Source organism: Vombatus ursinus, unplaced genomic scaffold, assembly GCF_900497805.2.
Source record: "Vombatus ursinus unplaced genomic scaffold, bare-nosed wombat genome assembly UNPS02015358.1, whole genome shotgun sequence".
In the NCBI taxonomy this organism is placed as follows: Eukaryota; Metazoa; Chordata; class Mammalia; order Diprotodontia; family Vombatidae; genus Vombatus; species Vombatus ursinus.
The window spans coordinates 2,385,973-2,403,669 of NW_020955136.1; the positions used below are offsets into that span (position 1 = coordinate 2,385,973).

At 40.2% G+C, this 17,697-nt stretch overlaps 1 long non-coding RNA gene across 1 annotated transcript in view; it reads right to left on the bottom strand.

Moving 5' to 3' along the window:
- The window catches only part of LOC114031990, a 56,857-nt gene extending 39,912 nt beyond the window's left edge, over nucleotides 1-16,945 (bottom strand). Inside the window, exon 1 of the long non-coding RNA XR_003567791.1 lies at nucleotides 16,826-16,945. This is a non-coding gene — a long non-coding RNA (uncharacterized LOC114031990). The remainder of the gene's footprint in view (nucleotides 1-16,825) is intronic.
- Between the last annotated feature and the right edge of the window lie 752 nt (nucleotides 16,946-17,697).

The following is a 17,697-nucleotide window of genomic DNA, read 5'->3' on the forward strand; positions in this document are numbered from 1 at the left end:
GAGAAACATGAAAAGGTAAACAGGAAAAAGAAATCATAAGGGACTTATTAAAGTTGAACTGTTTATATTCCAACATGGAAAGATCATATTTTAAGTCATGAGACTTTTCTCAGTATTAGGGTAGTTGGAGGGAATATATATATATATATATATATATATATATATATATATATATATATACACACACACACACACACACACACACATACATAAATATACATATATATGTATATAGACAGAGGGCATGGGGTAGGATGAATATGAAGGTATAACATCTAAAAATAAAATTAAGGGGTGAGAGAGGATTGTACTGGGAGAAGGAGAAAGGGAGAGGTAGAATGGGGTAAATTATCTCTCATAAAAGAGGCAAGAAAAAGCTTTTACAGTGGAGGGGAAGAGGGGGGAAGAGGGGGGAAGTGAGAGGGAACGAATGAATTTTACTCTCATGGGATTTGGCTTAAGGAGGGAATAACATACACACTCAATTGGGTATGGAAATCTATCTTACCCTACAGGAAAATAGGGGGGGGGAAGCGGATAAGAGAGAGAGGGGTGAGAGAAGGGAGGGCATATGGGGGGGTAATCAGAAGCAAACACTTGAGGAGGGACAGGGTCAAAGGAGAGAATAGAATAAATGGGGGGACAGGATAGGAGGGAGAGAAATATAGTTAGTCTTTTTTTAATTTTTTTTTTGTGAGGCAATCAGAGTTAAGTTACTTGCTCAGGGTCATATAGCTAGTAAGTGTCAAGTGTCTGAGGTCAGATTTGAACTTAGGTCCTCCTGACTCCAAGGCCAGAGCTCTATCTGCTGCACCACCTAGCTGCCCCTGAAATATAGTTAGTCTTTCACAACATGACTATTACAGAAGTGTTTTACATGACTACACATGTATAACCTATATCGAATTGCCTGCCTTCTCAATGAGGGTGGGTGGGGAGGGAGAGAGAATTTGGAACTCAAAAGTTTTAAAAACGAATGTTAAAAATTGTTTTTACATGCAACTGGGAAATAAGATGTACAGGAAATGGGGTATAGAAATATATCCTGCCCTACAGGAAAATAGAAGTTGAAGGGGATAAGAGAAGGGGAGGTGATAAAAGGGACAGCAGATTGGGAGAAAGGGTATTCAGAATGCTCACTGTCTTGGGGTGGGGATAGAGGAGAGATGGGGAGAAAAATTAGAACTCAAAATCTCGTGGAAGTGAATGTTGAAAACGAAAAATAAATTTAAAAAAGATAAAAAAGAAGTTATATATACCTCCTTCTCCATTTTGTGACACCCCCCCACAAAGAAGAATCAGAGAAAGCCTTGTTGGCCTTGGCTATTATGAAGAAACAGAAAGAACCTCACGAAGCCATTTCTGCTTAACATAGAGATTCACTTGGTATCATTAGAGCCCTTAAAATATATTATAAATAGACATGTATTATGTGGTGGGTGTTTTTTAAACACAGCATGATGTAGTAAAGAGAGCCAAGGAGATGGGGTGGGAGGAGGTTGCAATATTTAACTCACAGCTCCCTTCTTGGTAGCTGCTAATTCCATACTTTGCCCCTACTTGCCATTACTCCCCACCAACTGTTTGCACCTCAGGTAACATATTCCTAATTCCAGCTCTGAGGGCAGCCTGTGAATTTGTTTGAACCTCAAATAAAATCAGTCCGTTATGTCACTTTTTGACTTGTTAGCCAAAATGAGTCCTGTTGACTCCAAGTGAGAAGCTGGGAGTGGTGATGGGGAGGGAAAGAATCAGTTGGGAAATGTGGCTGACTATAGTTCTAGAGAGTGACTGAGGCACAGGGACTGGAGTAGGGTTCACTGGAGACTGGTGACTGCAGGGTTTTGGAAGGATGATTAAAGGGGGTACCTAAGCTGGAAAAACAAAGCGGGGTGCATGGCAGGTTCAAGCTAGGATAAGATGGGGCCAAGTTTGTCATTGGTACAGTGAACCAAATGGCTGAGAGGGAACAGACAGGAACATGGTCATCAAGTCTGCTTCCACTCACTACTTGGAACCTCTCCCAAGGCCCTGTCCTGGACCCTTTTCTCTTTTCACTATATGCTATCTTGGTAATCTTATCAGCTTCCATAGGTGCAATTATTATCTTTATGCAGATGACTCCCAGATCTATATATCCAGGCCTAATATCTTTTCCATCACCAACTGCTTCTTGGATGTCACAAACTGGATGTCTCATAGACATTTTAAATTCCACACATCCAAAACTGAACTCATTATCTTTCCCTTCAAATTTCTCTTTTTATCTAGTACTGACATCTTTCTATAGTCAACATGGTTCACACCTGAAAAGTTGTACTCAATTTCACTTTCCCTCCCCATTTCCATAATAATCAGTTACTAAGTCTTGTCAATTGCACTTCTACAACATTTCTTACATCCATCCTCTTCTCTCCCTTCTTTAGACCCTCATCACCTTTCACCTGGACTATTAGAATTACCTCCTAATCAGTTTTCTGGATTCCAGATTCATTTTTTTTCCTAATCTATCCTGTAGCTACGGGCGATATCTAGGTGTCGTTTCCTGCCCTCTCCTCAGCAGAATATAAGTTTCTTGAGGACTGTTCTGTCTTTGCACCTCTTGTGCCTTGAGAAGTTCCTTGCTCATAGTAAGCCTTTAATAAATGTTTTTCTTGAATTAAAAAAAAAACAGAGAAATGGGAAGCCTCTCTCCTATAAGCATGGAGTGATAGTCCTTCTCTGAAATATGGCCACTTAATGGCATGGTGGCACAGTGGATAGAGCACTGGGCTTGGAGTCAGGAAGACCTGAGTTCAAATCCAGCCTCAGAAGCTTCTCAGCATGATGGAAAATGCTATCCACATTCAAAGAAAGAACTATGGAGTTTGAATGCAGATCGAAGCATACTATTTGCTATTTTTTTCTCTTCTGTTGTGTTTTGTTTCCTCTTTCTTGTGGTTCCTCCTATTGGTTCTAATTCTTACTTACAACATCACTAATGTGAAAATATGTTTAATAGGAATGTATATGTATAGCCTATATTAGATTGTGTGCCATCTTGGGGAGGGTGGTAGGGAGGGAGGGGGAGAAAAATTTTAAACTCAAAAGCACTTAGAAGTGATTATTGAGAAATCAAAATAAATTAATAAAAAAAGAACTTCTCAGTTTTGTGATCTTGGGCAAGTCACTTAACTTTTGTTTGCCAATGGAGAAGGAAATGACAAACTACTCCAGTATCTTTGCCAAGAAAATCTCATGGACAGAGGTCCACAGAGTCAAGAAGAACCAGACACGACTGAAATGACTGAACAACAACAACTAAATGTCTTTGTTGGCCTGCATCATTTCCAACAGCAGAAAATTTGCTCCTCAGCTTTAAGAGGTGACTTCTCCAGTTTCCTTGCCTCAAGAATCATCTGAGTCAAAAGCAGAAAGCCAATGGAAGCCCCAGGGGTATAATCGTCCTTCTGCATCCCTGGGGCCCCTCCACAGGATGGTCTGGTTCACTTGAGGGAAATAAAGGTATATGTTGTTGTTGTTCAGTTTCATGACCCCATCTGGGATTTTTTGGCAAAGACAGTAGAGTGATTTGCCATTTCCTTCTCCAGCTCATTTTACAGATGAGAAAACTGAGGCAATCAGACTTAAGAGACTTGCCCAGTCACATAGCTAGTAAGTGTCTGAAGCCAGCTTCAAACTCAGGTCTTTCTGACTCCAGGCCCTGGGCTCTATCCACTGTGTCACCTAACTGATCTTTAGTAAAGGTATAAGGAGTTTTATAAGTCAAATCCCACTCACAGGTATGAATGAGGTCTGCCTCTGACGTATATAACGAAACATGAAGACACAGTGTGTTGTCCTAATTTTTACTCAGAAACTCATTTTTCTAACATTGATGGAAATTAGTCACTAGCAGAGCCCAGGACTCAGTGCTCTGTGATTATGTCTGCCTCTACCCCATCCACTGGAATTCATAGTAATTGCCTCTAGCCTACTGGTGCTTAGAACAAATAGCTGTCAGATGTTTCCAAAAGCCTGACCCAGATCATGGGAAACCCAATGACTGCTTGCATGGGCCAGCAATTCAGTAATAAGATCTTGAGCTGGACCTCGAGCCAGATCTCCCCAATTTTCCAGGATAATGTCAGAATACAAGGAGCCTTGAAATGCCTGATTAGTTTTCCAAAGTAGAGCTGTCCAATCATAATTACTAACTGCTTTCCTAGTTGACATCTTTGAGGGTAATGATTTTTGAAGGATGAAGAATTATGTTTGAAGATGTGTATATTAGTTAACCACACTATAATTCTCCTTGTTGGTTTCTAGGCATAGATTATGTTCTGCTGGATTGTGTAATATATTGGAAATTAGTTCTTATGATCTCCCAACAAAAGAAGAATTTCCTCCTAGGCAAATCAGCATTCTGCCCAATATGATTCTTCTATGTGGCCTTCTGGGAAGGGGTTCCTTGAGAAAGGAGTAGGAGCCTCTTCCTAATCACCATATTCTCAGCCAGGCAGGGATTACTCTCAAATACACTTAGACAGAATCTACAAGAGGACACTGGATTATTTGTATTCCACGGCAAAGAAATACATCTGTCACTGACAGATTTGACATGATAGATGTGTTCAATTCAGGGGTTCCTTAAGTTGGGGGAGCCCAGTGGAGCAGCCCCACAATTATGATACAATATGAAGTAGCAAGGCATATGGTTAGCAAGATAGAAGAGCCTCGTCTCCTGAGTTGTGCTTTATTTCAGTGCCTTTTTCCCCATTTACTCACTTACATGGGAGAAAAGAAGAGATTTGAGGTTTGCAAACTACGAAGCCCAAATCCCAGGACTGTTCTGTAGTTATTAGACAAATTTCAACTATGTAGTATATAATTGAGCCTTCCAGGATTAAAATTGGGAGGCAATGGGAATGCTCACTATAATCCAAAGTTGGATTGCTCGTGGACACCCCAGGCCCAGTGACTAAGAAGATTGGCCCAAAGAAAAGACAGACTGGAGCCTGAAGGCACTAGTTACTTAGCCTGCACTTTGTTCTAAATACTTTGGCCCATGGAGCCAACGATCTCCTAAAGAGATGAGAGGACTCAGTCACCAAACCCACAAGGCCCTTCCGTTCTCTCCATAATATAGAAAGTCTCCTTCTATGGGGGAAACATTCACTGGACTAAGGCAAAGACTTCTGGTTTTTCTAAAAGAGCGTTGGCAAGAAAAAGGCCATGGCTTTTAGACTACAAGAATACTGTAACACTCACTCTTCTTCTGAGGTGGAGGCGGCCAATGATGTTAGCTGAAGCAAAAGCTGGAGGCTTTGGGAGGCATCCAGCTGAGCAGCAGGCAGTAGAATTTCCAACTGAGACCCTGTATGGATAAGAAGGGGCTAGGAGCGTAGGATCCAGCAGAGCACCCAGCAGAAAGGATGCATCAGTTAGCTGAGCAGTGCCTAGCTGAGCAAAATCTGGGGCAAACATGGGTGACTGAGTAGAATTGTTAGGGAGAGAATACAAGACCAGCAGGGAGGAGGCCCGGCAGAAATAGCAAATTGACACCCCTGGCAGACATCAGTGGCCTTGCAACAAAGGAATTATGACTTGCCCTCCATACACACACCCTGGCCACACATGTTCTCTGCATGAGTAGCCCTCCAAAGCTTAGCTCAGTGCCTGGAACACGTGCTTAATAAATGCCTATTACCTAACTTCATGTATGCTTCCTGTGTGTGTTCACTCTTCCCTTGAATGCTGTATGTACTTGGCAGAGACCGTGTCCAAATGGTTTAGAGGGGAAATGTTTTGTTACTACATTTTCTTTCTATACCATTGCTTTGAACCAAATGCATCCTCTCACTGACCATTAAGATAAATACACTGGTAGGAGCTCATAAGTTATAACTTTAGGGGATGCAAACTCACAGAATACCTTGAACCTATTATCTGAAAGACCTGTCTAATGAGTTGGGGGGAGGGATGCCACCAGGTGCTACAACTAAAATGGGCATAATTAAAATAGTTATATAACTACTTGGGGCTGCTAGGTGGTGCGGCAGTAGATAGAGTGCTGCGCCTGGAGTCAGGAAGTCATCTTCCTGAGTTAAAATTTGGCCTCGGATACATAGTAGCTGTGTGACCCTGGGCAAGTCACTTCATCCTGTTCGCCTCAATTTCCTCATCTGTAAAACGAACTGGAGAAGTATCTTTGCTAATAAAAACCCAAATGGGGTCACAAAGAGTCAGACACGACTAAACAACAACATATAACTACTTGACTACAAAGGCCTAACTGGAATTTAGACATTCTCTACAAAACTGGATTATTAGTTATTCTCTAAACATAATGCTCCATCTCCTGACGATGCATTTGCACAAGCCATTCCCTTAAAGCCTGGAATGCACTGGAATACCTCATTTTCAGAGAAGCCTCATTGTCTTAATTCATGCTCTACCCATAGTAAGCCTTCCCGGAACCTCCTTGATGTTCACTCGGTCTCTTTCTGAACTCCCTAGTATTAAACCTATTTATGTACTGGCTGGGTTCCCCTATGCTTTTGGCAGACTGTGAGTTCTTTGAGGGTTGGGCCTGTTTTCATTTGGATATTTGCGTTCCAAGTACCTAACACAAGTTCCTACACAAAGTAGGTGCTTGAAAATATTGAATTTTTTACCTCCCATCTTTAGCCATCTGGGCAGGTGATGTCTGCCTTTCCACCAGCTTTCCAAAGGTCACCTGTGCCTGAATAAAAACTGACTTTACATGCTTTATTCCCAGTCTTAATGAAGTCTCGCTCCACCCTTTAGAGCAGAGAGGCTTTGGAGGGTCACAGGATGTATGGACTTCAAGTCTGTCACTTCTGAAGTTTTGGGAAGGGCTGAGAACTATCCCTATTGAATCCCTTTCTGTCACTGGCAACACCTCCCATCCTTTATTCTTCCATATCTTGGAGATGACTAACATTTATAAATGGCATTTTCCCTGCTTAGGAAGCTATAATGACTCCCTGCTGCCTCATACAAAGTCCTAGCTATAACATCAAAAGTCCCTCATAATCTGGTTCAATTTGCTTTCCAGATACCCACTCAATCGCCCAAGCATTTTATCTTTTCCCACATACTCTCTTACCACATATCATCTTTCACCTCCAGGCCTTTACACAGGCTTTATGCTGGCTATACTTGGCATAGAGCTCTCTAGGTTTCCCTGGGCAGTTGAATATAAGATCCTCAAGGGCAGGAAAGCTGGCCTCTGAGGGTTGAAGCCCTAACTCTGAAATGTTCTGACTATATGACCCTAGGCAAATCACAACGTCTCCATGTTCCAGGTCAACCTTCCTTAGCAGAGAAAAATCCTCACTAGGCTGATGAAATTACAAGGCTGGTCCCTAACCCTTATCCCCTTTCCCTATACCCAATGCCTAAGATAGAGTAGGCATTTAATACATGACTTGATGTGAACTGAATTCAGGGTTAGATGAAGAAAGAGAAGGAATTTGTCCACGAACCCATTTGGGTAGTAAGTGTGCTCCACAGAGTTTGGGCCTGCCTTCTCTGAGTTCTTACCTCTTAATTTTGCATCTCTATGGCAATTATATAATTTTTTTTAATGTTTAAGTTACTTATGTATGTGTCCGATCCTTTTACTAGACTATAAGCTCCACAGGGATAGAGACGGGGTCCTTTTCAAACTTTTCATCCTCCCCCTTCCAGGATCTTGAATGGAATTTAATAAATGTTTCCCAAATCAAATCCCCAAACCACAGAACAGTCAGAGAAATGTCTAAGCCAGGACTAGCATCATGTCTCCTAAGTCCCAGCACAATCTTGCCATCCCATTACAAACAACACCCTGAATGCCCCTAAAAATGAAGTATTCATTGGTGTGTTGCTTAGAGTCACTAGGTTTAAGAAAACTGTGTGGGAAAGGGTATTGTAGAGTGGTCACTTAGAAGCTGTGGGGAGCAAATCCCAAGATCATTTTGCATAGGAAGAACAGAATCATCTGAAAGCACAGTCAATGTGTTGGAAGTAGAAGAAGAAATGACAACCATTAACAAATGATCTCAGGAATCAAAAGGAAGAAGTTCAACCAAAATGTTTCCAGAATAAAGGAAAGTACTAGCTAATGTTAAACACACCCACACCCATACCACCCCCTCCTCTCCCCACAAGAATCATGGGAAAATGAGTGAAAGAACTCTCTTCATTGAATGGCTCCTTCTTTCATCCACTAGAATTTTTGCCCCAGAAAACAATTCATGTGGATTTCTAAGGGATGTAATATAGTATAACTAATAACATAGAAAAAGTACTTATGTTTGTGAAGCAGGTCAGAAGGTGAGCACAGTAAATGGGCCTTTTCACCAATCAGTGACTCAGCCTCTGGGTAGAATTGTCCCCAGGGGCCTAGAAAGCCTGTGTAGTAGAATTGGTTTTGCCATGCCTTTGGGGTCTTCTCCTCCTTCAGATCCATGAAAATCAATCCAACTCCCTCACAAATACGTTGCCTCCAGTTCATATTTCCTCTGTCTACACTTGACCTAACACAACTACTTTTCCCAGGTTTGCTCTTTTCAGTGTCATTTCTAACACTTGTATAAGTGTATAGAGAAGCAGCTACAGCCTAGTAGATAAAGAGCTGACCTTGGAGTGGGCATGCTTTGGGCTCAATCTTTATCTCAGACATACTGGCCATGTTATCTTGGACAAAATCACTTAGCCTCTAGTGTTCTAGAAAGTTCTCTAAGCCCATGAATAGTAGAGATGGTGCCAATCTGCACTGGTAGAAGGAGTTTCCTCACCTAAGAGTTCCCTATACCAGCGAATTTACAAACCCAGTCCTTATCTCTTCTAAGTGCACCTGAGACTGTGATGTTAGAGTCCAAATTTGGTGACTCCACTGTCCTTGACTATGAGAAGAATTTGTTATAAAAACGCTAACACTTGTCCATTAATTTATGTATATCTTGGAACAACATTGCACAGTACGTTGAACCCAAATTTGGAAAGGGGGTGAGCTAAACTGTCTTGCAGAAATCACAAAATTCTTTTAATGACCCCAAATCTGTCCCTGAAATCAAGGCCTAAACTTTTAACATCAATATTCTTCTGGCAATTTTGTATGACTACAAGCCATGACATGCTGCAGTGTATCACCCAGCGGGCAATGGAGACGTGCAGGGTGGGTGACAACAAGCTTCAGTCCTTTGCAAATAGGAACTTGGAAAGGAAAGGCTGGATAAACAATGTCATCAAAGAAATATATGAGGAGAAAAAAATAGACTGGCCATGTGGGGAGAGAGATAGGATCACAAAAGACAAATCCATGGGCACTCTCATGATGTCAAGAGAAAGTGAGGAAGGCACTCAGCAGGGTGGGAGGACTCCTTGTAGCAAACCAGTAAGAGGATAAAGTTGAAAGCAGCATAGGATGGGCAAGAAGGGATGAGTTATAATCTGCATCGTTGGAAGGAACATCTATCTTGATGAAATCATAGAGCCCCTGGATTATTGGCATATGTTCCAAAAGTAATGCCTCAAAGAGTCCAACTACAGCACTTACACTGTTGAGAAGGAAATCTTATTCCAAAGCTTACATGTAATTGTGGAGAGCCATATCCCAGTGTATACAAGTGCACAGTCATATGGCAAATTATTACTTATAATATTCCCAACAAATGACATGGTCAGCATTATTCCCTGAATGAAAATTACAACAGGGAATTCACTTTTCTAAAGGATTTTACTCAATTCCTTTAATCAAAGCCAATCTGTGTTTCCATGGCCCTACTAATTCCATGACCTTGACTGACTTAATAGGAAGATTCAGCCAAACAAGGATACTTAGCCAGGCTACCATGGAAATTCAGACCAAGCAAGCTCTGACTGTCCCCCAACTGGCTCTTTTGGCATCATGCAAATATATCCATAGTCAATGGGACTCAAAGTATCAAAGTGACTTCCTGTGCCATTCTAGACCCTGGTGATTTATGCCTATCAGGCTGGGACTCTCAAGGGGCGATGTTCCAAAATGGCTCTATCATGGTATTGACCTGGCGTCCTTCAAGACTCAGCTCAGATCTTACCTTCTGCAAAATGCCTTTCCATTATGTTCGTCTGCTAGTGCCTTCCCTCTAAGATGCACTGAGGCAGCTAGGTCTCTCGGTGCATAGAACACCAGACCTGGAGTCAAGAAGACCAGAGGTTAAATCCAGCCTCAGACATACTTTGGATAAGTCACTTAAGCTCTATCTGCTTCAGTTTCCTCACCTGCAAAATGTGAGTTGTAATTGTACCTACATCCCATGGTTGTTGCAAGGATCAAATGAGATATTTGTAAAGCACTCTGCAAAACTTACAGTTCTATATAAATACCGTCATGATCATCATTATTACATAGACATAGTTGTTCGCATGTTACCGATAGCATTAGAATGTGAGCTCCTTGAAGGCAGGGATCATATTTTTACCTTTCTTTGTATCCCCAAGGATTTACCAGGTGCTTAATAAATGCTTTTTGACTGACTTGCTGACTGATTACAATAGGACAAGAACTGTACTATTTTTTTTTTAGAAAAAAAGACATCAACTTCAGCTACCCAGAAACGAGTAGCACCTCACTAGTGTCCCATCAACCCCAGTGTTTTTTTACCACATTAGTTCTAGCATTTTTATCTTCTTTTGATTATGGGACTGGGAGGCTCAGTTGTTCACAGGCTCTCTTGTCCCAACTACTTAATGCAAAAGGACTTAGGGAACAAGATGCCCGTGTAAAGCCCTGCAGAGCTTCTCCCCAGGTTGAGAGGCCGGAGCTCCTCTGCCTCTGCTACGAGGCTGTTTTTGTGGTTGGCTCCAGTATCAGGCCGACACAACTGAGGTCTTTGGAGCATTCCCACTTAGAAGGAAGACCCCTTAGAGTCAGAAGACTCAATTCCTTCTACAATCAATATTTTAGCCTCAAAAGGACCCTGTGAAAGATATTGTGTGAGTGATATTAACTTCATTTTATAGGTGAGAAAATAGAGTAGAAGCAATTTGGCCAAGGTCAGAATGACACAGTTTTATTTGTTTCTTTTTTTTTAATACCAAAAAATCAACCCTCTGAGAAATAAGCGCATGCAGGCCTTACGGTACACTGGGTAAAACACTGCAGTGTCAAAAACCCTATGCATTAGTCCCAAGCTCAGCCACTTACTAGCTGTCAAAGCAAATAGCTTTTTTGAACCTTAGTCTCTTCATCAGTAAAATGGACATAAAAATCCCTGCCCTGCCAGAATATCCTGCAGAACTGCTGTTAGGAGCCAATGAGATCATAGGATTATAGATATAGAATGTCAAGGGAATTTAGAAGCATCTAATCCCACTTCTTCATTTTGCAGATAAGGAAACTGAGACATGGAGAGATGAAGTGACTTCCTAGGCATCTCCATAGTATGTCACCTGCACCCTCTTCTCATGATAGCCTTGAATTCTATTCCTGGGATGTCAGTTTCTGAAAGGTGAGTTTTCACCTTATTTTGTCATATCTTCAAGTCACTTCTTAGCCATCTCTACATTATGTTGCCATTCATGCCCCTTTCCTGCTGTCTTCCTCCACTCAAATGGATGTAGGTAAGCTCCTTGAGGGTAGGGACTGTCTTTCTTGCTTGTGTATATATCCTCAGTAATTAGCACAGTGCTTGGCACATCATAAGTACTTAATCAAAGCTCTACCTTACAGGTATGAAACTGAGGTCCAGAGAACTCATGCCTTAGCCAAGTTCCAATCCTGAAACAAAACAAAATGTAACTTTCCCTTGATCTTGCCATTTCCCAAATCAATTACTCTGTGCCTTCCTTCCCTTTTGATGCTAGATGCTGATCTCCTAGAAGGAAGAGTCTCTGTCTCACTTGCCACTCACTCCTCGATTTCTCATAATTAGATTTCTGACCTCCTCTTGCCACTGAAACTCCTCCCTCAACAGTCATCAATGACCTCAGTTGTCAAACCTGACAACCTTCTCTCCTCCCTCATCCTCCGGGACCTTTCTGAATCTTTAATCCTGTTGAACACTCCTTAATTGTGGACATTGCACTTCCCTGGTTCTGCTTTCATGGATTCAATTATCACCTCTTTACCTATGACTCCCAAATCAATATTAACTCACCTCAGCTTCCCCGAATTTCAATCTCACATATCCTGCTTCTCCATCTGCATATCCCCCTGGTCAGCCCAAACTCCACGTGTCTAAAATTGAACTAATCCTCTTCCCCATGCTCCCAATCTAGCCATTCTCCAAACTTTCCTACTGGTGTTAATAGTACCACCATCCTATCCTCCCAGTCGCCCAGAAGTGAAAACTAGGAGTAACCTTTGACTCCTATCTCCCTTACATGTCACATTCATTCAGTTGCTAAATCCAGTCATTTCTACTGCCACAACATTTCTAGCACCTATTCCTACTCTAGTTTAGGCCTTGATCGCCTTTAAAATTAAAACCGTCCTAACAATTTTTTGGTTGAGTTTTTTGCTTGTGTTCTATCCCCTTTCTAACCAACCAACCAACCAACCATCCTTCACACAGGTATAAAAATGACGGCTCCTACAGGTCTGGCCAAATCATTCCCCTTCTCAAATGCATTCAGGAATATCTTATAGACTTTAGAACAAACTTCTCTGCATAGCATTTAAAGCCCTCTGCTATCTGGCTCCAACTTACCTTTTTCAGATTCATGTCAAAATTACCCATTTTCATGAGATTGCTCTTAAAGAGAAGGGACATTTTGCTTTTGTATCCTCAGCACTGAGTACATGTCTTGGCACATGGCAGGCATCTAAGATATGTTTGTTGATTGATTAAGCTTCATGGTCTACATTTCAACTCAACTAGAGTACCAGTTGTTCTCTGAACTCAACCTACTAGCTGGCACCTCTATGTATTTACGCAGACCATCTCTCATGACTGAAATATCCTCCTTCTTCATCTATGCCTTATCTATACTCAAGGCTCAGACCTAGAAATCTGGAACGTTTTCTCCATATGATTTTTTTATAGTTTGTGATTCTTCTTTTGAGAACTGTTTGTCTACATCCTTTGACTACTTCTCTTTTGGTGAAAGGCTTTTGGTCTTATAAGTTTCCATTAGCTGTCTACACAACTTGGATATCAAACCTTTAGCAGAGATGGTTGATACAAAGATTTTTTTTCTACCAGTCAGCGGCTTATGTTCTTATCCTATTGTATTGGTTTTGTTTATTCAACAGCTTTTCAATTTCATTTAAACACAATTACATATTTTATCTTTTGTGATAGCCTCTATCCTTTATTTATTAAAGAATTTAGCTGTATAATCAAGTGTTTGATAACCTTGAAAAATAAATTAGTAAGAAAGATATAAAAATTGCAAACTATGAACCACAAGAAAGAATACTCCACATCACTACTAATAAGAAATATTCAAATCAAAACCAGCCTGAAATTTCACCACTCAGCCTGAAAATTGGCAAATACGACAAAACATGGGAAGATTCAATGCTGGAAGATCTGTGAGATAAGAGGACAGTAGGACACTGTTGGGTAGAGCTATGAATTAGTAATAATGATTTTGGAAAGCAATTTGTAATGATGCACATAAAGTACTTAAAATGTCCATACTTTTTGACCTAGAATTTCCATTACTAGGCTTATCCCAAAGACATCATTGATGAGAAAACCCTCATGCACACCAAAATATTTATAACAGCACTTTTCTGTGATAGCAAGGAATTAGAAAAAAGCAGATACCCATCAGTTGGGGAATGACTGAACAAATCATGGTTTATAAGTGAAATGGAATGTGACTGTGCTGTAAGAAGCAATGAATGGGATGAATATATATGTATATAGAAGCGTGGAAAGATCTACATGAACTGATGCAGATCAAACTAAGTGGAGCCAAGAAAACAAAATACACATTGACTACAACAATGCAAATGAGGAAAAAAGTACATACAAAAAAATCTAAAATGAATGTTGTGAAATTATAAAGAGATATGAGAAGACATTCTCATTCTAGCCTTATGCAGAAGTGGGAGGACACAAGTTTTGCACATTACACATATTTTCAGACTTTTTGGTGCGTGAATCAGTTATGGTGATGTTTTTCCTTTTCTTTTCCTTTTTCCTCTTCTAAAAATAGTATGTTTATATGGGGTGGATCTCTGGGAGGGACTGGGGAAAATACTTTGGGAAATAATGGTTAAAAACAAAAGATACCAAGAAAAAACCTAATTAGAACAAAAATATTACTCTAAAAAAAGAAGAGGAAGAACTTAGCCCTTACCCAAAGCTGTGCAAGGTATAGGATCTAATTTTCTTCTATTTTTTATGGTATAATCTCTATTCAGGACACATATACATTTTGAATTTATTAGAGAATATTCCTCAAGTATTTAAGATGTTCTTTATTTGTTTAAAGAACATTTTAAATTGAATCTGTACAAATATCAACTGTACTTTCACTGACTCCCAAATATTTTACGCATTTTGCAGCTATTTTGAGTGAGATTTCCCTATTATTGCCTCTTGGAATTTGTTTTTATTATACAGAAAGGTAGTTTATTTCTGTGGGTTTATTTTATAGCCTGCAACTTTGCTGAAGCCACAAATTGTCTCAATTAGTACAACATTAGTTTAAGCCTCATTTATGCTTTTTAGATTTTCCAGTAGTTCTTATTAGATAGTCCTTTCCTGGATAATATATGTTTTGGGTTTTATCTAATTCTAGGTTACTGAATTCCATTATTTGTTATTCTTCCTTTTTTAGTCAGTTCCACTGATTAACTTTTCTATTTAATAACCAGCAACAAATGTTTTTGATGATTACTGTTTTATAGTACAGTCTTAGGTCTAGAAATGTTCTTTCTCTTTCATTTTTTTTTCTCATTTTTTGCTTGATATTATAGATCTTTGGCTCCTCCAAATGAATTTTCTTCTTTTTAAAGTATCCCATTCATGGTCTGATTAGTACAACATGAAATCTATAAACTAACTTTTGCAGGACTATTATTTTTATTATATTGGCACAAGCCTGGCCATGAGTGGTGATTATTTCTCTAGCTATTTAAGTTTTCTCTTTTTCCCCCAAATATTTTATTTTTTTACAACTACATGTAAAATTGTTTAACATCCATCTTTTTAAAATTTTGAATTCCAATTTTTCTCCCTCTGTCCTTCCCCTCCTCCCTCATTGAAAAAGTAAACAATTTTATATAGATTTTACATATGCAGTCATATAAAACATAATAACATATAAAACTAATATTTCCATATTAGTCATGTTGTAAAACAAAAAAAAAAGAAAAATAAAGAAAGTAAAAAAAAATATGCCTCAATCTGTATTCAGATTCCATCAATTCTTTCTCTGGAGGTGGATAGCATTTTTCATAAGTCCTTCAGAATTGTCTTAGATCGTTGTATTGCTCAGAATAGTTAAGTCATTCACAGTCAATTCTCATACAATATTGCTGTTACTGTGTACAATGTTTTCCTGGTTCTAATCACTTCACTTTGCATCAGTTCACATAAGTCTTTCTAAGTTTTTTTGTGAAAAAATCCCCTTCATCATTTCTTATAGCACTATAGTATTCCATCACAATTATATACCACAATTTGTTCAGCCATTCCCCAACTGATGGGCATCTCCTCAATTTCCAATTCTTAGACAACACAAAAGAGCTGCTAGAAATGTTTTTTACACATATAGGTCCTTTTACTTTTTTTTTTTTAATCTCTTTAGGATACAGACCTAGTAGTACTATTGCTAGGTCAAAGTATTCTTTATTTCTGTAAGAAGCAATGTATAATTCAATCTATAGAAATACTGAATGTAAATTGACTCTTAAGTATTTTCTGCATTTTATGATTACTTTGAATGGGTCTTCCTTTTCTATTATCATCCCTTGGATTTTGTTTATTGTTGTTATATAGAAATGCTGCTGATTTCTATGGATTTATTTCACAGTTTTCCACTTTACTCATGTCTTTGTCTCAAACAATTTTTTTTTTGCTGATTTCCTAAGATTCTGTATGTAAACCATCACGCTATCAGCAAATAGGGATCATTTTATCTCCTCTTTGCTTATCTTTATGCCTTTCATTTTTAACACCTGTTTTACTACAAATGCTAACATTTCTAGCACTATATTAAGTAACAATAGCAGGGAAATGAGGCATTCATGTTTTACTTTCACCATATACCTTTCTCTGGATAATTGTATCACCTGAAATTTTTATTCTTCTGGGATCATGATAATAATACTCATTACTATAGCACTTAATAGTATGCAAAGCACTTTACATATACTATCTTAGTGTAACCTCATGATGGCCCTTAGAGGTAGCTTTATTATCCCCATTTTACAGATGGGAAAATAGGCTCAAGGTGATTAAATGAGGTCACACAGTTTGTAAATATATATGTGTGTGTATATATATATATATATGTATATATGTATATATATATATATCTCCATAGGGCATTGCTATAAAATTATTTGAATTTTTAAAAACTGGGCTTTTGAGGCAAGGCACAGCTTAAGATCAATGAAATGGCTGTGAAGAAGCACAGTTGTTTAACTGTCTTGTAAAGCTGACTGTTAACCAGTCAGTGTGATTCCAAGACAGTGACCAAAAGAACAAGAAACAAAAACCCAAATCTAATCCACCTGTCTAAGACCTCCCAGGCATGACCAGGGTAGAGGCCTGATCGAGACTCAGTGAGCTCTGAATCGTGTGGTGCAGGTGTGCATGTCACAGATCCCTAAGGGGTCCGTTTCCTTTTCCTGAGTTTTCAGGGGCTTGGAGCAAAAGGGGAAAGTCACCTTCTCAATCCCGCCTTGGGACTTCTTCACCAGCATCTGGAAGGTGCAGGGTACATCCCATGACTGTCTTGGCAACTCAGAGGAAACTGAGCTAGGTCTGGGAGGGTGCCTGTGAGCCCAAGCGCCCTGCAGGAAGGAGAGGCAGAAGGCAGCTACAGAGAGCAGCTGCATGGACCCATCTAGTATGGGGGAGGGGAGGGGAGGATAGGGGGCATAGCTAGTAGCTGCCATTACAGTGAGATAAGCAAAACCCTGCTTCCCCACTTCTTCCCTTCCCTCTTTCCTCTGAGTACTTGCTTAGAAAATGTCTCCTCGTTTTGAGCTTATTTGTCCCCCTCTCCCCTCCCCCTCCCCCTCCCCTCCCCCCCCCGTGGGGAGGAAGGCTGGAGGAGAAGGGGACTAACTCACAGGCAGTTTTCCATTTGACCATCTTTTCTTTCACTCTCTCTTTTTTTTGGAGGGGGGTTTGCAACGCTCTCTGAGTCTGTGAATACATGACACTGTCATTAAGAGTGACTTGTTCACTCCTGTGAATTCAGCAGGAAGTCGGGAGTGTGAGGAGCAAACCCAGGCCCAGCCATGGGGCCTGCGCCCCTTCGAGGGGGGGGGGGGGGGTTGGGTTTTGTTTTTTAATCTGAGGTAACTCGTGGGTATATTCTAGGTCATACCGCTATACTCTAGCGAACGTGAGGCCAAGGACTTACCGGCGGCAGAGGCGAAAGAGAGTAGAGGGATGAGAAGGGAGGAGCCGGGAGAGTGGGCCATGCACGGGCAGCTGGAGCACCATCTGGTGGCCACACCTTGTACTGCACCCCACCTGGTGACGGCATTGGTGGATCACATGACAGACAGCCTGCGGCCCTCTGTGAGCA